This window comes from Pan troglodytes, chromosome 8 (genome assembly GCF_028858775.2).
Source record: "Pan troglodytes isolate AG18354 chromosome 8, NHGRI_mPanTro3-v2.0_pri, whole genome shotgun sequence".
Taxonomy (NCBI): Eukaryota; Metazoa; Chordata; class Mammalia; order Primates; family Hominidae; genus Pan; species Pan troglodytes.
In genome coordinates, this window is record NC_072406.2 from 85,930,246 (window position 1) to 85,942,716 (window position 12,471).

Consider the following 12,471-nt stretch of genomic DNA (forward strand, 5'->3'; position numbering starts at 1 on the left):
GTGTCCTGATTAGGGTGGGTGGAGAGGGGGGTTTCCCAGAAAGTCAGGCAGGGCAGGGCAGAAGCCCTCTGGGTTAACTGTGTGCTTTTGATATGAAGGCAGGTAAGACTGGACAGGTGGGGGTGTTAGTGAGGGGATGGACTAGGGTGTGCTGAAGAACTCCACTTGGGCTCTGCACACCAGGGAAAATGACCATAAAACATCCCATCTTCACTGCTCAGAGAAGGCTAGATCTGCTGTGAGCTAGAAAGCCATGTGGGGGCAGCTGATGAGTCATCAAATGGGAGAAATCTGAGAGCCATGTGTTCCACAGGCCTCTGGTCCTTGTTCAGGCAGCAGGGCACTGTGAGATGTGGCTCCTTGGCCCTTTCCAGCCACCACCTTGATTGCCTGCTGCAAGGAAAGAGACTGAAGCCCAAGAATGGGGTCTTGCTCACCATAGGATGATGGCTCAGTGTGCAGAGCTGAGCTATGGCCCAAGAGGCAGAAGGTGGGGATGACCCAGGCTGAGCTGGGGGATCCAACTGAACATGCACTTGCTAAGAAGCTGTGGGCTATCATGCCTTGGGACCCCAGTATGGGTCTAGAATTGTAGCAAAACAGGCTACTGGGAAAAGTTCTTGGGAAGCCAACTCACTTTTGCTTTCATCCATGGGCAAACAAACCAATCCCCACCACTTCCCACTCCCTCTGAAAGCCACTTGGCCCTCTGATCGACCACACCACAATGGTGTCACTCTGTAAGGCACAGGTAGACAAGGCATCCAGCCATGCACACTCCAGGGCCCACACATGTCCAGAATACACTGGTTCTTGTTGAGACTCCACTCTTCCAACTCAGACAGAAGCTCCCCAATCTCCTCAGCCACTCCCAACAACTGGAGGCCTGAAAACTTTCATGCATGCTGCTATGGTCTAAAGCACTTGTGGTGGTTTTGATTTTCATTTTCCTGATAATCAGTGATGCTGAGCACCTTTCCATATGCCTTTTCACCAACTGGATGTCTTCTTTGGCTAAATGTCTATTCAAATCCATTGCCCATTTACAAATCTGCTTTTTTGTGGGCTTCTTGACGTTTTTCTCTTTTTTTTTCCTATTTATTTATACAAGTTCCTTAGGTATTTTGGATATTTTTAAAAATGATTTTCAATTCCACTGCCCAGTTATAAATCTTTTTTTTTTTTTTTTTTTTTTTGAGACAGAGTTTTGCTGTTGTTGCCCAGGCTGGAGTGCAATGGTGCAATCTTGGTTCACAGCAACCTCCACCTCCCAGAGTCAAGCAATTCTCCTGCCTCAGCCTCCTGAGAAGCTGGGATTACAGGCATGTGCCACCATGCCAGGCTAATTTTTGCATTTTTAGTAGAGGCAGGGTTTCTCCATGTTGGTCAGGCTGGTCTTGAACTCCCGGTCTCAGGTGATCTGTCCACCTTGGCCTCCCAAAGTGCTGGGATTACAGGCGTGAGCCACTGTGCCCGGCCAATTATCCCTTTTTGTGTTTTTTTTTTTTTGGGGGGGTGGGGGGAAGAACAGAGTCTCGCTCTGTCACCCAGGCTGGAGTGCACTGGTGTGATCTCGGCTCACTGCAGCCTCCGCCTCCCAGGTTCCAGCAATTCTCCTGACTCAGTTTCCCGGGTAGCTAAGATTACGGGCGTGCAACACATGCCCAGCTAATTTTTGTATTTTTAGTAGAGACGGGGTTTCACCATGTTGGCCAGGCTGGTCTCAAACTCCTGACCTCAGGTGATCCACCCACCTCGGTCTCCCAAAGTGTTGGGATTACAGGCGGGAGCCACCACTCCCGGCCCCATTTTGTGTTTTAACATCAGTCAACACTCGTATTTTAAAATAATAACAATGAATGGCGGTACCTTAGAACAAGGGAATTATACATCTTTCTCTTGTCCTAGTGCAGACATTTTGTCTATAAAATGTTATTCACAGATGAATTCATGAGAACATTACTGTGAATTTTAAATCCATATACAAGTGTATGCTCGTTCATGAATATTTCAATAAAATAAAACTAACAGCAAAAAAGAATTCCAGAGTTGAAGCAGTTTCAGGAAAAAGGAGTTGGCAGTATGAAGTAAAATAGCAAAAAATGGGTTTTTTTTTAAATGGGTATATTTGTGTCTACAACTTTTTTTTTAATTATAGCATTAGACAATGTGTATATATATATACATATATAAAGCAATGGAAGTGGCATTGTTTTCATACTAGTCTAGAATATTAAAATATATGTAATATGTGATCAGCAAAATAATGGCCCCCCCCAAAGATGTCCACAGATTCCTAGAACCTTACATGAAAATGGTACATCATGCATGTGATTCAGGTAAAGACCTTTACATGAGGAGGCTACCCTGGTGCTATGGAATGAACGGTGTGTTCCATCAATGTTCATGTGTTAAAATCCTAACCCTCAAGGTGATGGTATTAGGAGGTTAAGCCTTACATGAGACTCTGCCCTCATGACTGGGATTAGCACCTTATTAAAGGCACAAGGGAGCTTGTTTGTTCCTCTCCCCATGTGAAGACACAGCAAGAAGGAAGCCTCTATGAGAAAGCAGGCCTTCACCAGACACCAAGACTGCCGGCACCTTGATCTTGCACTTCTCAGCCTCCAGGACTGTGAGAAACAAAGTTCTATTGTTTATAAGCTACCTGGTCTAATGCATTTCCTTGTAGCAGCCTGTATGGATTACGACAGTGGGCTCATGTGGATGATGACAGTGTCTCCATTCAGGACTAAGTAAGCACATGAGTCCTTAACAGTGGAAGAGAAGGGGGAAGGAAAGAGCCACAGAGACATGTGGCCATAGAAGACAGGTCCATGTGATGCAAAGTTGCTAATGGTGACAGTGGAGAAGAGCCCAAAGCCAAAAAATGCAGGCAGACTCCAGAATGTGGAAAAGGCGAGAAAAAAGATCCCCTAGAACCTCTAGAGATGAAGGTAGCCTTTCCACCACCTAGATTTTAGCCCAGTGAGATCCACATCATACTCTGACATACAGGAGTATAATAAATTTGTTTTATGCCCTGATATAGTGGTAGTTTGTTGTAGCAGCAATGGACTAGGAATATATAAATATATATACACACACACACAAACACTACCCCCCCACCACACACACACACACACACACATAACTATATATATCCTACCCTTCAAAATTGAAGCAGATAAACTACACATTAGCATTAACTTAGCTGGGTGTAGTGGCACATGCCTGTAGTCCCAGCTACTCAGGAGGCTGAGAGGGAGGATCATGTGAGCCCAGGAGTTTAAGATCAGCCTGGGCAAACACACTGAGGCCACATTTCGAAAACAAACAAACAAAAAAACACAACAAATCTTTGATTAAGTTCATTCCCCAAATTTGAAGAGGAGACAATTATTAGATAAAGAGGAGAAAAGAGAAAGGTAGAGCTGCTGACTTCTGTGGTGGAAGCAGAGGCACAGGCCCAAACATACTCCTGTCCTCCTGGCTTTCCTGTCCCTTCTCATAAGGGACACATGAACCTCTCAAACTGAACCATGGATCACAGACCCATACTCAGAACTCAATACAGTTTTGTTCTATGATTTTTTACATGTCTGTGTCCTTGTTTCTGCCTCCCATTCCCAACTCCCTTACTCTAGTTAGAAAAAAATGGCTATTACCAAATATGAGTACATCCTCATATACTAATGCCAACTGATCACCAGCTGGTTTTCTTCTTTTACAAAGTCATAAATCTTTAGACTTTAACACATCTTCCAAGCAATAGAATGTTATTTTCCAGTTCATTAACACAAATTCTATATTTAAAATGAAGACTTCACAAGTTGATTTAAATAACATATTAACCAAAATAGACTGGCCATGGTTCAAACTGACATTTTAATTAAATGTGATGATAGGTTGAGTAACCTAACAGTACTCTAAAATGACTTTTGGTTATGGCTTTTTCCATATTATGTTTAGGCTGAGGCATCCCTAAATGATTCAATTGTAATTCCTCTTCTTAAACATGAGATTTATCTTTACAAAATAATTTATTTTCTTAAAATTACAAGTTAATTCTATAGTTCATGCATACATAATCTCAGCAGATATTAGCTGTATGTGTACACACAAACATATAGGTATTTGTATATACACACATTACATAATTTTTAAAAAAACTTATTAGTAGGGTAGAACCATGAAGACAAAGAGGCTTTGTGTAATGTGATGGAAACACAACTGCAGGACGAACAACAGGCTGCTGTGAGGGCTGCATTTACCCTTTCTGCTGTAAGACTTGGAAAAACATGGATAGTGGATATTTAATCCGCATAACAGAAATTTCAGGGTGCAGAAAACTTCCCACAATTTTTACAGACAATGTCAATAGAAAGGCATTCAATGCAGGGAATACACAGTGTGACAGTATACAAAAATAAGCAGGTTGATGGTTTAGATTTATGAGACAAGAGAAAGAAATAGTAGATGATGCCATAATTCTCCTTTTATGGAGTTATGAAAATTGTTCATTTTATATAAGGTCAGGTGCTTTCAAATGTCAATGAGAAAAATATTTAAAGGAAGAATCAAATCTAAGACGTGGAGAGATCTTTATAAAAATGACCTTCAGGTCAGGCACGGTGGCTCACACCTGTAATCCCAACACTTTGGGAGGCCAAGGTGGGTGGATCACAAGGTTGGGGGATCGAGATCATCCTGGCCAACATGGTAAAACCCCATCTCTACTAAAACACAAAAAATTAGCTGGGAGTGGTGGTGTGTGCCTGTAGTCCCAGCTACTTGGGAGGCTGAGGCAGGAGAATTGCTTGAACCCGGGAGGCAGAGGTTGCAGTGAGCTGAGAGCACCACTGCACTCCAGCCTGGCAACAGAGCAAGACTCCATCTCAAAAAAAAAAAAAAAGAAAAAAAAATACCTTCATTCTGAGAAGGTATAATCATCAACACATTCTTGAGCACAACTATGCACATACGCACTTCCAAATTCACAAACCATGCTTGTGCACACACTGATGTCTCTAGATTCCTTTTTTGAAGAGAGGGCAACTTGGTGTGTCACCCAGGCTGGAGAGCAGTGTTAGGATCATAGCTCACTGCAGCCTCAAACTACTGGGGTCACGTGATCCTCCTACATCAGGCTCCTCAGTAGCCTGAACTATAGGAATGAGCCACCATGCCCAGCCAATGTTTTCATTTTTTTGTAGAGATGAAATCTTGCTATATTGCCCAGACTGGTCTTGAACTCCTGGCCTCAAGGAATCCTCCTGCCTTGCCCTCCAAACGTGCTGAGATTACAGGTGTGAACCATTGTGCCCAGCAACCGGATTCTTTATTAAGAAGAAAATTTGTTTCCTGACATGTAGGCAATGAATTGATAAATAATAGTTCACAAATTACTAATTTACAAGTCAATATAAATGAGGTGAGTAAACACAAAAATAACAGCATAAATTAACAGTTCATGACTTCACGTTTCTTTTTCTCCTTTAAAATGTAGCTCTGACAGAGACTACTACTTGTCCATTCCATGGAAAAGTCAGAGGTGATTAAAATGTCAGAGGTACACTTACTAATACTTTGCTGCCTTTTGTGTAGCTTCCTCTCAGTACTTCACCAGTTGGGATTGACACACCTCTACAGCTGGGTTCAGGAGCCAGACAGCAGCACACAGAACGGGGAATCCAAAGCCATCTCTGACACTAAAAGCAATGAAAACAAAAATAACCAAACATATTATCAAGAAATGAACAAGAGATTGATATCAAGTAAAGCAAGAAGAGAAGAAAGCATTTAATCTGCCAGGCTTTCATTCTGACAAAATAATTTACAACATGTATGTCTCTATCTGACATGAGTGAATAGAAAAAGAACCCAAATACCCAGTTGAATTGCAAGATGAAAATGAAAAAGAGGCCGGGCGCAGTGGCTCACGCCTGTAATCCCAGCACTTTGGGAGGCCGAGGCGGGCGGATCACGAGGTCAGGAGATCGAGACCATCCTGGCTAACACGGTGAAACCCCGTCTCTACTAAAAATACAAAAAATTAGCCGGGCGTGGTAGCGGGCGCCTGTAGTCCCAGCTACTTGGGAGGCTGAGGCAGGAGAATGGCGTGATCCCGGGAGGCGGAGCTTGCAGTGAGCCGAGATCGCGCCAGCCTGGGCGACAGAGCGAGACTCCGTCTCAAAAAAAAAAAAAAAAAAAGAAAATGAAAAAGAACTCTTGCTTATTCGCCAGGGTACAATCTAATCTGGGCTACTAAAACACTTTCATGCACTGATTCTATGTAACACATGCTTTATTGCCATTTGGAAATGGGATTTCTTGCTTTGATTTAAATATACTTCCTTGGATTTCTGCTTTAAGTATACTTTCTTAAACATATTCACAGCTACATTCTCAGTACAAATTTTCAGGTGTAAGTAACTACTTCTGCTTTTGATAGACAGTATAATTGGTGAAATAAGCTATACTTCCATGTAAATGTGAGAGTACAAGGTAAGATTCCAGCGTCAAGTAAAACATAACAGTCAAGAAAATAAAAAGGTGAGAGTAACTGGGCAGTGGGGAAATCTTGTGTGTGGAAAGAATGAATCTGTAAAACTGTTCTTTCCTAAGAGAGTTCAGCAGGATTTGGATGATAGAGAGCTTTGTGTACAAGGGTTCCAGTTCCACATAGTTTAGGTCTAATTTCAAAGGCAACTTCTAGTGCAACCTGTGACTCACGCTGTCCTAAACTGCTGTATGTAAAGGGTCTGGAGATAACCTACAAGCAGCACTATGAACCCCTGACAGCAAGACTTTCCAGATAAATACCAGGTCAGTGTCTACAGCTGATGACAGAGCAGAATATCTGAAAAATAATACTTCTTTGGCCAATGGACTGCCAGTCACTATTATTTAGTGTAAAATACTGTATTACATATGTGTAATTTTTTAAATTGCAGTGTTTCACATCGAAGCAATTAAATATAAAAACCAAATGTTTATTCAGCTTAAAGGCAACTTAGAAATACTGATCCCAGATAGAAAGATGCTTTAGTCCCAAGTCCGCTGTTCTAAAATGCCACAACTAAACCAACAAAGGGATCTTGAAGCATAATAAGTGTTCATACCTTTTCAGCTATACCTCTGCTTGTCTTGAATATAAAAACCTAAGCTGCAGTTATGCCACAGCACAGAATGTGTTATATTTTACATCACTGAGCCTTAGTTTTACAAATGGTAAAAAATAGGGAAGGTAAACTGAGGTTTTCTTAAGGAGCTGTTACATCCAACAGACTCATGAAAATCTTTGCCAAATGTCCCTGGTACATAGCTCCTCCCCACTGATGGGCTCAACGGGGAGAAGCTATGCACATGTCTCAATTTGCATATGCTCAATGGCAATACAGGATTCCTAGGATAAAGTAAGGGATATAAATGACACAGCACACTGAAAAGACTGTAATGTTACTTCAGAATGTTGCAAAATAAAGATCACAGATGAAAGTTTTAGTTCACTGAAGCATGTAGTCATGTATATTTCATTTGTGTGTTTTAAAGTCTTATACTGCTTACATTCTTCTTTTTTGTTTTTTTTAAAATAATTATATTTGGCTACAAAGATCAATAACAAGGATGATGTCAGTCCAGGTTGGACAGGCAGTTCTGGGGCAGATGTTCTCGCAGTGATTTTTTTTTTTTTTTTTTTTTTTTTTTTTAGTATTTATTGATCATTCTTGGGTGTTTCTCGGAGAGGGGGATTTGGCAGGGTCATAGGACAATAGTGGAGGGAAGGTCAGCAGATAAACATGTGAACAAGGGTCTCTGGTTTTCCTAGGCAGAGGACCCTGCGGCCTTCCGCAGTTTTTGTGTCCCTGGGTATTTGAGATTAGGGAGTGGTGATGACTCTCAAGGAGCATGCTGCCTTCAAGCATCTGTTTAACAAAGCACATCTTGCACCGCCCTTAATCCATTTAACCCTGAGTGGACACAGCACGTTTCAGAGAGCAAGGGGTTGGGGGTAAGGCCATAGATTAACAGCATCCCAAGGCAGAAGAATTTTTCTTAGTACAGAACAAAATGGAGTCTCCCATGTCTACTTCTTTCTACACAGACACAGCAACAATCTGATTTCTTTTTCCTTTCCCCACACTTCCCCTCCTTCCACTCGACAAAACCGCCATCGTCATCATGGCCCGTTCTCAATGAGCTGCTGGGTACACCTCCCAGACGGGGTGGCGGCCGGGCAGAGGGGCCCCCCACATCCCAGACGGGGCGGCCGGGCAGAGGCGCCCCCCACCTCCCTCCCGGAAGGGGCGGCTGGCCGGGCGGGGGCTGCCCCCGCCTCCCTCCCGGATGGGGCGTTATACTGCTTACATTCTTATGTGGGAAAATATATCTTGTTTGGGCTTTCTGGATGAAATATGAACAGGCAAAACTAAAAATAATTTTACAACCCAAATCACCAGATGTTAATGGCTGGTAATTCAACCGGAAATCTGAAAGACAACATCTATTTCACTGTGATACCAAATATCAGTGACAAGGAAGATTTTATTTGTGGTATTTAAGTGTAGTCCTCTGGAACAAATGACTTGGTTCACAGGCAGCACGCCCACTGCTGAACTGCCATGGCCTGACAGCCTGTCTTATTTGCCAAACTGTTCATTAGGTTTGGCAATCTTCACCTGTGCCTCCAGCTTATATTTCAGCAAATAATACATATCAGTCTGCTTTTGTCATCTTCTGCAGTGAGCTTCCAACACTCCTTTAGCATATGGTGCCCCTGCATCTGCAATCCTTCAAACATACCTTGTATACATGTCATTATTTTTCAACTGTCAATTCAGCTTCCAGCTTGGAGGCTAGCCTAGCTTAAATAAAGCAAAAATACAAGACAGAGAATACGCAAAGTAAGTCCTGCATTGTAAATATTAAGTGGGCTGACCAATCATTTAATTAACATTAAAAAAGAATACATTCACCATACAAATTTAATATTTAAATATTGATTTCAGAGCATATTTTGGAGTGAGGCACAGGTGACAATAGAGCAGAGGATTCCTCTCCCAATTGTCTCTGACCTATCCAACCTTTGTTACAGGTCAGAGAGTTCTCCAACTTATAAATAAACAACAGAGATAATGTGGCAACAAGGACACAGAGACGTACTGAGAGTACTGCTCAGCTCTCTGCCTAGGCCTGATTCTGCTGATCCCTGACAATGAGCGCTGTGAAATTTACAGCAGATCAATACACATACACACAAACACACAAAAGAGATACTTCATGGGAAAAAAGCACCAAAGATATACAATAAGATGTCTGAAAGACCATAAAACAACTTCTGATGAAATGCTGTTTTCATTTTGCAGAAGTAAAATATTCACCACCAACCCTATAATTAGCTTAAAAATTACACTAAGTACAGTAATTTTGGATCCCATCTCCAATTCATACCTTATCGGCATGTAATAATCACACTGCATCTACAACAAAGCTGGAATAGACTTTATATGCTGAATACAACTTGTACAGTAAGAAGGTAATTTTTTGAAATACTGAGAATACAACATTTGTATGCCACACTCTACTTCACAAGTTAAAAGAAAATACAATCATTTCTATTCTCAAGTGTATTGAAATAAAATACAGAAAAGAGTATTCTAATACCAGTTAACATTAAGAGAATATATCTCTAAACCAAAGATCTTGGATCTTCCAGAAAGACAAAATCAACCTGTATATATTTGGGTAAGAAAAAAAAAATTAAGAGATCAAGAAAGGAGAGAGGATGTTAGCATAGAATCATCTCCAAAAATGGCTTTCCGATGCATTCGACCAGTTTTCAAGTCCATTTGTTTTTCCTCCTTTAGCATCAACAGCCTATATTACCAAGGAAATGCAAAATAATCCAATTTGTACATTAACCAGCTAATCTAGAAATAGCAACACAGTCAATGAAAATATAAAGAAATATAAAAATGTCAAGGAATTGTTTAAGATGTTTAAGATGATATAGCACAGGGAAAAAATGATCTGATAAACACTGGAAGAGTTAAACTCAGGCATGGTTTCCTAACACCACACTTCAAATGAACTTATAGAAAGAATAAAGGAATAATCCTCTAAAAAAAATCTAATTTTAGAAAAAAATTGCTCAAAAGGAAAGTTAGCATTTTGTATATCTTTTGGAAAGCTGATTAATTTCTAAGCTAAATGATGCTTAAGATGATCCTTAAGAGAAATGGCTGAGTCCAGGCCCAAGGCAGAAAGAGGGCAACATAAGCCTGGATACTTTTGTTCTGTGAGAAAGTAAGAAATGCTCAAAGATTAATAGAGACAGTTGAAAGGACACAGGACACAGGCTGAAGGCTCCCACAGCCGAATCTGGGACAGCACAGGCATCAGAAAGAACAATGACAGTGATGGAAAATAACCCATGCAATAAAATGCAAGTGCATTAGTCAGCAGAGATACCAAAATAAAAAGGAGAAGTGAAAGCTCTTTGTTAAAAATGCCAGCTAACAAACGTCGGAGGAATGACAGAGGAAGAACATCCATTTTAAGTCACCAGTGCCATAACTGATAAAGAAGTTCATCAGGAGGCTAAAATCACTGGATAAAAGAAAACTATATGAAGCTATTTAACATAGCACGATATATAAAAGTATGAAAACATAAAATAGAAAAAATGAAAAATCGTACCATAGGAGATGAATAAGTTAGAATACAGCAATAATAGGCCAGCCGTAGTGGCTTACACCTGTAATCCCAGGACTTTGGGAGGCCAACGCAGGAGGATTGCTTGAGCCCAGGAGTTCGAGGCCAGCCTGGGCAACATAGTGAGAACTCGTCCCTAGAACAACAACAAAAAAATATTAGATGGAAGTGGTGGTGCACTCCTGTAGTCCCAGCTACTTGCGGGGCTGAAGAGGGAGGATCCACTTGAGCCTGGGAGTTCAAGGCTGCAGTGAGCCAAGATCATGCCACTGCACTCCAGCCTGGGAGACAAAGTGAGACCTTATCTCAAAACAAAACAAAAAAACCACAGTAACAAAAAAAAAAAACACCAGGAACAACAAAATGACAACTACATAAAGACTGTATAGAAAACAAAATGCTCAGAATATAGAAATAAATTATGTATTTTACCTGTAACTATATTAGAAGAGAGTATTCTTGTAGACAAGGATGACCAGAAGGATATGCAAAAATGAAAATAGCTAATAACACTCATTATGTCAGGAACTTTAGTACGTAGTTTGTGCACATTGTAACAAATTACATACTAGATTATCTCAAAATTTTCAGATAAATTTTACTGGGAGTCATAAACTAATACAACAAAACCAATGTTTTGCAAACATCCACTAAGCATAAAGGTATACAAATTCCCAAGAAAGGCTGAAAAATAATTCACATAAGCCACACATCAGTGGAAACCTACCCATAGGAGATAATACAACATAATCTAAATAAAACTTTCAGAGACAAGGCATGTGGCTTCTGGACAGCCACAAACTCCCTGTTTCTGCTCTAGTGTTTTGGCCACCAAAAGAAAGCCAAGTGGCCTCAGGTCTCTTAAAAAACAAAAAAGCAACCTATGGAAGATGGCGTGGTATTTGAGGAATATTTGAGGTCTCTTGAAAAATGCATCCTGTATTTTATTTCAAGAAAAGACTCCCTCATAATGTCAGGTAAGTGAAGAGCCCTCAGAGACACATGCACACACAAAGAAAAACAAAACAACATAGAATGAATTCCACCAAAATGTGTTATGATGGCAGAATTATGGGTGATATGATCTTCTGTAATATATATTTTTATTAAAAATAGAAAAAAAGCAGACTTACCCTTGATTATCTATAGCCTCTGACCCAAGTGGCTTGGAATCAGAAAACAACATCACTCGACTTGAAGCCATCTTGGCATCAATGGTGGAGTGGGTGGAGATGAGACTCTGGACCAGCTCATGGGTGGGCCCCACCTCGTCCTGTCAAGATCACCAAGAAAGGGCACGTGAGGAAAGCACGAAGATCCTGGAGAGACACTGGTTTCACTCAGTTCTCAAAATTACCTTAGACACATTTCCTGAGAACCTTTCTTAATGCCTCAAAAACCAGAGAAGAAAATCCTTATAACAAAGTTTGAAATGGATCCCCATCTCCATTAAACTTTTCCAAACCTCAGTGAGTATACAACCTGATAACCTAAACACCTCGCTAGAAAAATCTCAGTTCCAATCCTACAACAATGCTAGCTTTTCTAACATTTTAAAATAACCCTGATTTTAACCCAATAAAATTCCACTTCAGAACTAAAAATATTGGAAATCCACTTTAAAATAAAGAATGAGGAGATCATTGTGAATGAGAAAAAGAAAAAGACCAATGAGAGCTGGAAAGCACACTGATTTTGTAGAAATGGAGATAAGCTGGGCAGGTGCCACACTGGCAGCAGTGCCCATGCTGGGGC